The sequence below is a fragment of the Accipiter gentilis genome, chromosome 12 (assembly GCF_929443795.1).
Source record: "Accipiter gentilis chromosome 12, bAccGen1.1, whole genome shotgun sequence".
Classification (NCBI taxonomy): Eukaryota; Metazoa; Chordata; class Aves; order Accipitriformes; family Accipitridae; genus Astur; species Astur gentilis.
In genome coordinates this window covers 2,806,508-2,816,582 of record NC_064891.1, presented here as the reverse complement: position 1 = coordinate 2,816,582, position 10,075 = coordinate 2,806,508, and positions in this window count along the sequence as shown.

Sequence of the window (10,075 nt, the reverse complement as noted above, 5' to 3'; positions counted from 1 at the left end):
TTTATGCTGGAGGGTTTATTCTCAGGAAAGTATAGGAGTGGATTCTTGCACCACTTCAGTGCTTTTTTAGCTGTAACGTGGCACTTGCAGCTTTCAGAAAGCTTCTGAATAAAACTTGGCAAAGCATATAAATAACCTAAGAACCTTTCTTTCAAAAAGGCTTCATTTTCTAAGTTGTTTTAAAGGAGTTTTGATGTTTCCCACCTCTTTTGAAAAATTTTTAAACGCCTTTTACAATTTACATTTCTGGAAGAGTTTCTTCATTGTATAATTTTCTTTTTTTTTCCCCTAAAGACTCGTTCATTAGCAGTTACAGAAATCCCAACTGCACTTGCAAATCTTCCCAGCTGGTCCTACTTCTGCTTATGTATCCCTGGTTCCCAAGGGCAAGCTCCTTTCTCCAACCCCCATATATGCCTGCCTGTCATTTTCTTCATCCAGAAGAGGAACTCTAAAATACAGGTGTGTTATATTATGGATTTATATATATATATTTATCTATATTATGTTATGGATTTATTTGAAAGAGGTTGCCCTAAAATCTTAACCTGGGCTCCCTTGCCAAAGCATCAGGCTCTTTGCAACCTCCCTGTGTCTTTCCTCCTGCTTCGCTGCTCTCGGGATAACTTCCCCCAGTTTGGAGTAGGGTGCTTGGACCACAGCCATGCTCTGGACCACAGGGCTAAGCTGCTCTTCGGGCAGAGAAACTTGGGTGCACGGGAGGACAGACTCTTATCAAAGCTTTGCCTTTCCAAAATAACATGGATGATACTGGCTCAGACTACTTGGCTTCGAAAAATTCTAACCCAACTTTTAGTCCAGCTTCCATAAGTAGTTTTGACATCGCCGTTGCCTACTCCTCTTCCTTGCCTTATTTGCAGGCAGCTCTTTGCTCAATTGCTCTCCTTATCCCAGCCCAACACAAAGGATGCCTTCCCGGTGAAAAGCTCCTTTGAGCTCAAAGCTGAACATTGCCCCTAAGTCAAGTCTGAGCCATTCACAAACCCCCTTAACTGTAGTGGCTGCCCCATCAGATTTATAGGTTAAAACTCAAGTTACACCACTCCTTAGCAGCGCCAGCAGTCAAGTGCTGTTAGTTCTCCAGTGCTTTCCAAAAAATCCCACATGTGCACCCCAAGAAATCTTAGCAGAACACGGAAGTGGCTACAGCAATTATTTTGTGGTCGGGATGCTTTCGAGCAGCTTGAATGTAGATAATTCTGCAGTGAATATGTATCCTGAAAGAAATGATCCACATCAAAGCCTGTCATGTCTGCAGAAAAATGCAATAGTAAATAAAAACTTCTGCCAAAACAAGAAACTTGACGTTAACACTAAGATGTATTCTTTCCATTCTGCATCAGCTGGGGAGCAGGGATCTCAAACTGAGTTTGTAATAGAAAGCATACTTCAATATTAACATCCATCTGTTATAAAAATAAAGGTGCTACATTTAGAACTGTTAAAGCATTTTAGATGACTTGAGGTTCCTGAGGGAACTTGGGTTCTTTCCTTTGTGTATAATTTCACAATTGGATTTGACATAACTGCCCTTTTAGGTTCATTCCCTAGAAGCTTCCCCCCACATCGCCCTCACACACCCCCCACCCCCACCCCCCACCCCCCCCCACCCCCCCCCCGTCTGGTTTTCCTCTTTTTTTTTTTTTTTTGCTTAGGCTTCTCTGAAAGCACCCCTATTAATGTTATCTTAATAGTATTTTAAAGTTTATCACTTCAACAGAGGTCTCTTTCGCCTTTCAGAAACCAGTCTGACCAGATTTCTCAACTTTTGTACTCTGCAAGTATGCCAATTTCCTGTAACTGTCTATGTTAATGTTATAAAACTGTGTTTATGGCTCCAGTGTTCTAAAAAACCTTAAATATTAATTGCTTCACTGCCAGGAAAATAGACCCTGCAAGCAGTTGCTTTAAAAATACAATGTCGGTTCTACTGAATTTCTAAAAAGCTATTCAGAGTGTCAAACGATGTATATACACTTTGCAGTATTGTGCTCTGAAAGGACTCTCTTTCAGTGCTAGTGGAGAAAAAGCATTGCTGCCTGGGTTAAAAAAGGTCTCCATTTGTTTTGGTTTGTGTGTCATTTGCTACTTATAACACATCTCGTGTTTGAAGATCAGAATGGGACAAAAATTTCACGCCCTGTGCAGCATCACTTGCATTTCAGAAATTCTGGCTTTAAAGAAAGAGCTTGTTCTACAGCTTTCAGAATATGCAGGTCTCATGATGACAGGAATCTAATAAATGATTTTTTTCAAATAGTCAGTGAAATTCTCCGACTCATAGCCATTCCACCGTGGCATCTCCTGCCTCCTTCGAACATGAAGGTTTCTGTATCTGTGTGGTGAACAGGATCAGTAAAAAACCACCTATTAAAACTACCTCTCCAAAAAGCTCCTCTTTGGTCAGCAGCACCAGCTTATCCCACCTTGCAGGGTCACTGGAAATGCCACGTTATCGCTTCTGCCTAAAAATGAATGTAATGCAGGGTCGGTTTTTGAGAATACCAGTTTACAGGTGATTATCCGGACTTAGCTACTCATTCTTAGCTTGTGCAGAAAAGCAGAGAGAATAGATTGGATTTGCTACGTTTTTGCTACCTGCTTGGGTAGGAGTGGGTACTGTGAAGGGGCAAACTTCAGCAAAGCCATAATTTCATACAGTACAAAATATCATGCTCAAATAAGGCAAAGACTCTTCAGGTAAGTACTTACTGAAAGTCATTTTTCTACTCACAGGGCATTTCTCTACAAGCAGTCAGGCTTAAGACTTCTACCTATTTTTACGTAGCTTTTTCAAAACTTCTTTTGGCTCCTTATGTACGCCTGTTACCAGTAAATCCAGCATTCAGGCTGCCACTGCTGGACCTAACCCAGCAAAACCATCTGACTCAAAGCACGAACCTGGCACAAACACATCATGTCGAGAGTCCCACTCATTTCAGGATGCTCTAACGGTTAATTTTGTGCCATCAGACTTTATGCAGCTCCCATTTATGTGGTTGTGTTTCCAAATGATTTCAGGCCCCAGAAAGGAGAGCCGGTAGGTACCGAGTGCTGTGGGAAACCTGCTCTCAAGTTTGCGGCTGGAAGCTGTGCAGTCAGGTGTCAGGGCTAGGCACATAGCACCTAATCCTCTGCAGCGATTCCTGGCTTCTGAACCAGACAAATAAAGTTGCCCGAGTAACTGTTTAGTGGGGAGGGTAATGTTATACCTAGAGTTACAGTGCCACAGGTGCAGCTGCAACACGTAAAACTGTTTTTAAAGGCCTTTCTCGTACTGGAGCAGAGGAGATAGCACTGGTGTAACTGGATTTGGAGTGGCGCGTCTTTAGTTTTGGGTGATGGCAGGGTAGGGAACAGTGTGCCTGGTGTTTGACAACAGTTCTCTGGATGAGCAATTGTTTCTTACGCAACAGCCCTCTGCTCTTTGCCACTGGCTAATTGAGAGCGACAGGGATTATGTGGGGAGGAGAGAGGGTGTAATGGACAATTACTGGGTAAGAGGAAGAATAAGGGAGGAGGAAGGGCCTCTTTAGAAAGAACATGCTGTCGTGCAGTGGGGCTCAGCTGTTCTGACCGTGATCCTGTCCCTTGGTTTCCCTTTCACTCCCAGCAAGTCAAACTCCAGGCTGCATGCCTGCTGTCAATAACTCTCCCGCTGGGAAGAGTCTGGGTTTGTTCACCCCAGGTTCTGAAATTCCGCCTAACTTTGCTAAATGCCTCTGGGTTTAACCCGCAATCCTCTCGCTCCTGCTTCTCACCAGGCTTCCTATGCTTGGAAGCGTCACGAAGCCAAAGACATTTGGGATGTTTGCGCCGTCATTAATTGAGCCCTCTCTTCCTCCGTTCCCTCCTTCACCTAGCCTTTGCTGTACCTTCCCCAGCACAGGGGCCGCTGCCTGTTCTTGCACCTGCTGCAAGCACAGGCTCGCCCTCTGACAACCAGGCAATATTTAACCCTGAGTCTGACTCTCTGGAAGAGCTGTACCTTTCCAGTACTGGGGACAAAAGGGGTCAGGGATGGGACAGTAGTGAGGGGAGGGTACCCTAAATCACGCGGTAAGACTGAAATGCATCCAGCGTTAGATGTAGAGGTGCAGTAAAAGCATCTTTGCCACTCGCTTCCGCGCACAGGTTTTTTTCCAGAAGACATGAAGATGCATCTCATTGTACCAAGTCACTGTTCACTCCAGCCCAGCTCTCCAAGCTTTGCTGCTTGCACCAGCACAACTATGTGTGTGTGTGTGTGTGTAGAAATTAAAACACAGCCTAGACAAACATATAAACTATGTGTTCTTTCCACTTCACCTCCAGTAATTGTTCAGTCAACAGAAACATCGTTTCACCAGCCTGAAATAATCCCTAAGACTCAGTGAAGTGTATGAGCATTTTCCCAAGCACGCTCTCTGCGCGCTTCCCCGGATTTTTACGGGCTTTTCCAAACCCTGAACTCCTGGTGATGCTGCGGCTTTGGCTCCCAGCGCTGGGAAAGCCGCGCAGGGCAGGACACCCATTTACCGGCTGGGCGAACCCCCCGAGGGTGTTTTTTGCCTTTGTGGTCCCAGGGTAAGTGGTGGGGTCTCAGCACACTTTCAAGAGAGGTTTCACTGATGCAGCCGCACCAGTACAATACTGGCTAATGCCCAGATTTAAGCAAGGCCTGACATTTCTTTTAAATATGGCAAATTCAGTGCTCTGTGTAGACAAAATGACTTTTCTATTGTCCCCCCCCCCCCCCCCCCTTTTTTTTTTTTTCTGAATGGGAAGCCAGAAAGAAAAAGCCCCAAACCGATAGTTCTCAGTAACAGCCGCCGCTTCACCCATTGACCTGGATGGGCAGTTCAGTCTCAAACCCCAGTTACGAATGTCTCCCTTTTCACTCTTTTCTTTCTAGTATCTCTGCAGCTCATCTCGGACTAACAAAACTCTGCCCACAAGGTAAGAAAGGAACCGGAAAATCTGCATCCCACCCATCCCTGCAGGGTAATCCCTGCCGCCAGCCTTTTGTCTGGGGGCCCAGCAGGACGGAGATTGTGTCTTACTGGGGGGATACAGTGCCCAGTATGATCAGTTTCCTCTCCCAGTCTGGGCTAGGGCCCTGAGGCACTACTCCAGGATAGGAAAATCATGCCAATCCTGTTAACTGTCCCCTTGCCAGCCAGCCAGCCTGCTCAGAGACCTCCTCTGGGACAGATGCAGTTTTTAATCTCAACTCAGTGGGCTTCAGTAGCATGGTAAATTGTTAGGGAAAAAATAAGCTGAAAAAGCTTATTGAAGAAAAATAGTGAAGAAAAAGCAAAATGCAAGCGATGTTTCGTGCTAATAAAAGGTATTTCTTCTCCCTACAGTTCTCACATGGCTTATAATAGTAGACTGCTATGGCTGGAAGAAGCTCCTACAACATCGCTGTCTTGGGTGGAAGTGCAGACTAGTGCACTGAGATTTGATTTGTTAAGATGTATGAGATTTGTTAAGATCTATGAGATCTTAAGCTCTATCTTCTGTAGATCTAGATGTTATGTGACCACTGTAATACAGCACGTGCTGTAAAGTAGCTCATCCTGTAATATAGCACAGGCTATAGCTCCATCTCTTGAAACACAAATGAAGTATTTAATAATTGGTTTTTCATTTATTTAGGATGCTCAGCAAAAATGGCATAGTTGTCCAATATGTTGACCATACCTTTTCTCCTGATTTCAATGGGAAATCAGGCCACTTACTGAGATGAAAGAGAGTGGATTTTATTTCATCATCAAAATCTTAACATTAATGTTTCATCCACAAACTTTCCTGGAAGACAGGTAATGTTACCTGCCCTTGTCTGGCGCGTTGACAAATTGACACTTGTTTAGCAGTCTTGTCTGCAAAGTGTGAAAGTGTCCGAATGCAGTAAGGGCAACTGCTTATTCAATTCATCAGTCTAACAGAAATGCTGAATTAGGGGGTGCCAACTGTCATAACTTTATTATGAAATTTGGCCTACGTTTAAATTATCTGCCAAGGACATATATTGTGACAGGAATGCAAAACACCCGTACTCTTCTCTCCTTCCACCTACGCCAGCAAAAGCTCTAGTGCAACTACAGGTATACTGTTTGCAGAATTCCAGCCAACTACTGGGAAAAGCGCTGTTCAGCTAGCATTACCTTTCTGTACCAGGAGGCCGCGCCAGGAGGCTCATAATCGTAGACAAGGAGGTAAGAGCTGTCATACGGTCTCGGTCTCGGAAGAAAGCTCCGCCTACCCCAGTACCCCGATTTTGATGGAGGCCATTAACACCTTCTGCTTCTGGAATTCATGATCTAGGGATTTTTGAGACAGAAGTCACATAATGGCTCAGTGACTGATGTGCTGACTTGCTGAGAAATCGCCCAATCCTTTCTATCTCATCTCTGGTTTTGGCCTTTAAAATACGCTGTGGTAAGCAGTTTCATAAACCGGAGGGCTTGTATTTTGAGGTGCATGTCTCTCTGAACTGGCAAGACTGACAGCCTGACCCGACAACAGAATGTACGTGGCATCCTCATAAGCCACGTGCAGACTGGGGGAATGCAGCTCCATTAGCCTGCTGCAGCCGCAGCACACAAGAACACCCTCCAGTATGTCAACTGCCTTCACTAGAGCATCCCACATAATTTTTTCGAAGGTCTCTGTTGCCGACCGTTCCTTGCCCTTGCTTCGTTTGTCATTCCAGGGCATGAAACATTCCTGTAGCTCAGCTGTCTTCCTGGGCCTCTCCTGACATGCTGTCCAAAGGTCATCAAATACAATCTTCCCTCGCCCACGGCCTCTTGGCTTGGAGGTCCGCCAAGCTGAGGCTAAGTGGTAGCACTCGTTGCTCCACGAGGCCTCTCAGGTGCTTGAGCAAACAAAGGCTGGAGAGGAACACATGCCTTGGTAGCATGTTCAGGCTAGAAACGCTCACCGGTTCCCGTCTGGGACTCCTTGCTCTCCCCTGCTCTTCTCGGGTTGAATGCTGTTGGAGACGGTTCGCGTTGTGTTTCTCTCTCAGCTGCTGCAGAGAGTTCTGTTTCTCGGTTATGCCCAAAGCAGCTTTGCAATGCTAAAGTCAGTATCTGTCCAAACCCTAATTTCTCTTTAGCACCTGCATCAGCTGAGCTAAAGGGAATGTATTAGTATCTCAGGTAAACCTGGATTACTGGATTCAAGTGTAGTCTTCCTGTCATCACTTATGTTTGCACTGTTTCAGCTCTATACACATTCACTTAGTTACAGCCTAATCCCCAGCTCCTTGTTAAAAAGGAAATAAATCCTTCCACCTGTTATGAAGGAGAGCATGTAGAATTAACCAGCCAAGCCTGCCAAGAGAGAATCACGCTGCACTGTGACCCAGGGGGCCTGGCTGGTTTTGTAATAGTCAGGACCAGGACACAGGATTTGCCTACGTAAGGAAAAGAGCCACTTCACTGCTGACAGTAGGTGCCAGCAGCAGCAGATGATTTGTGCTGAACAGGATCTCCTTGACTCAAAAGCAAAAGACAAGAACAACTTTCCGAGCTTTTTCAGCCTACTTTGAGTTTGATTTTTTACCTCAATTTCAGGAACAGCACAGATCATTTGTTTCTGTCTATTCTGCAACTGTGTGAATTTCTGCACTGATCTAACTTCACTTGTTACTTCTACCAGTTCTTTGCAAGCTGTGCATCAAACTACAAAGAGCCCCAGACAGGTCTGACTTTATTGAACACCAGACCTGTTACAGTTCTAAGTCTCCCACTCTTGCTGGAGAGGTGCAGAAAGCACTGGTGGTATTACTCAAATCCACAGCAATAAAGTATTCCTCCTCCTCCTGGAAAAAGAATGTTGGGAAAGAATTCCCAGTGTGAAGGTCAGGTCTGCAAAGTTGTTCCACCTCAACATTTTACCTACATTCATTATGCCTTTTTTTTTTTTTTTCTTTTCTTTTTCCCCTCAACCATAATTGTTTTTTGTCCATTAAAATAGATGTGGTCCATCTACAGCTGCTAAATGACATGAAAATTACTACAGGAGTTGACTGGGAGATGAGTAACTCCCATTACTCAGCAGCAGCAGCAAAAGGTATTTTAGATTGCTGGTAATTCCAGTGCTGCCTCAATAAATACACCCCCCCCACATGCTAATTACAAGGGCACAGAAGGCCTATAGAAAATGGCTAGCAGGGGCCATGATCTTCAGGCTATGATCTCAAGGCCAGTTCTCAGAGGATCTTGTACAATGACATCCAAATACAGTTGTAGAGCGAAGACTGCACAAGAGCCTCAGTGCCAGGGAAGTCAAGGCAAATTCAAGGGAAAATTCCCTGTGCAGTAACTCAGAGAACCTGGTCTTTAAGCAGGTGGTGATACGTCTCCACCAAACTTCACAGTGGATAGTTTGAAGACTGAATTGGACTATGGCTCAGATGGTCCTCATAGCAAAAGGTATCAATACGTATTACTGGTAATTGCCCTTAGGACTTCTTTAGGGATGCAGAATGAAACTTTCAAGCCCAGTAAAATAATCCTGATACAACTGCTACTAGAGCTGCCTAGTATTTCCTGCTGTTGTGCGAGAAGAGCAAGCAGACAGGCCATACTAGGGCAAAGGCTCTTCCACCTGCAAGCCTGGCTTTGGCTACTGCAGGTGTAAACTTGCTACCCTTCATCATGCTTGCTTGCTGCTCTTTCAATTTCTGGCCTTCACGGTTCATTCCAAGACACACTGCAGTGGGAAAAAAACACGGATGCAGGGCCAAGTCCCCTTTTTTGTGCTTGGCACTAGCATTGTGGCATTTTCAGAAGCACCTGGTATCTTTAAACATACATCTCCCTACAGGATTTGCAATGGCATGCCTGTGGAGTGCCTGAGCTAGCACTTCCTAGGCCAGCTTCCTGCTTATACAAGTCTTAGTCATTCCTAAAGTAAGATGGAGAGGATGTTTCCAGGTCTTCTCCATGCTGCCAGTTCACCAGTCCTAAATCTGCTCCAGCCACCAGCTGCCAATACTGTACCCTTGACAAAAATGCTTCTCTGACAGAAGGCTGAAAAAAGTTCTTTTCACAGACATACTGCCCACAAAGGTCAATTCACAGCCTGAGTTTGCTCCCTTGACTTCATCTTAATCCAATCCAGCCATTCCCAGCTCCATGTACTTTTGCAAGTGCTTGCCACTTCCTTACTGAAGAAACGTTGACACTCAGCATGAACGAAGGGAACTTTTAAGATGGAAGACAGTGGGAGATAAATACAGGCCACATAAAGGGAGTCTGCTGGTTATTTTCATTAGCACTGGCAAAATACAGCTGCAATAGAAACGGAGATGTCAGAAAATGAAAACTACTGTAGTCAGACACGGTATTAGGAAAGCAAGAGAATCAGCTGCAGAGGAAGGTTTCGGCGAAATATGCTGAAGGATATGGAGCCTCTCCCACACAGCACTTAACCCTGAACCGCCCCAATAAGTACAGAAGGAGAACAAGGGACCTGACAATATGTTTCATTACACATGAGACAAGAGCATTGTCTGTTGATACAAACTGCAACTCCACGAGGTAGTTTTTTTATTTTATTTTTGTGGGTTTGCTCCTATACTTCAGTTTGGAGGCAGCTGGGCTATTTCTGTACCAGAGTCACTGGTTGATAGGTACTCTAAAAATATTGAGAGCTAATGCTAATTTGCTTTACTAAGGAGGGAAAAATACAACACTTGTAATTAGCGGTAAGTGGACAACAACCTGTGTACAAATACTGCATTTTCAGCTTTTAGATGGCTGTGCAGGCAGGCATTGCTTGCTACCTTATTTCAGCAATTTCTCTGTGCAACAACTCCTAGTGCTGGAAATAGTGCCACCTGGTTTAATTTCCCTTTTGGAATTTAATGACGCAAAGTAATGATCATGGAAGATTTTTATTTTTTAAAAAAACAACATACCATCTCCCCTCACTGATAAGTCTAACACACACCTTGCACCCAGAGAAAAGAGCAAGTTGCATAGCATGACAGTCTGCAGGACTAGCCAAGAGCTGACCTGGGAGTTGAGTCACAAGACAGAGTGGCATAGAGAAAGCT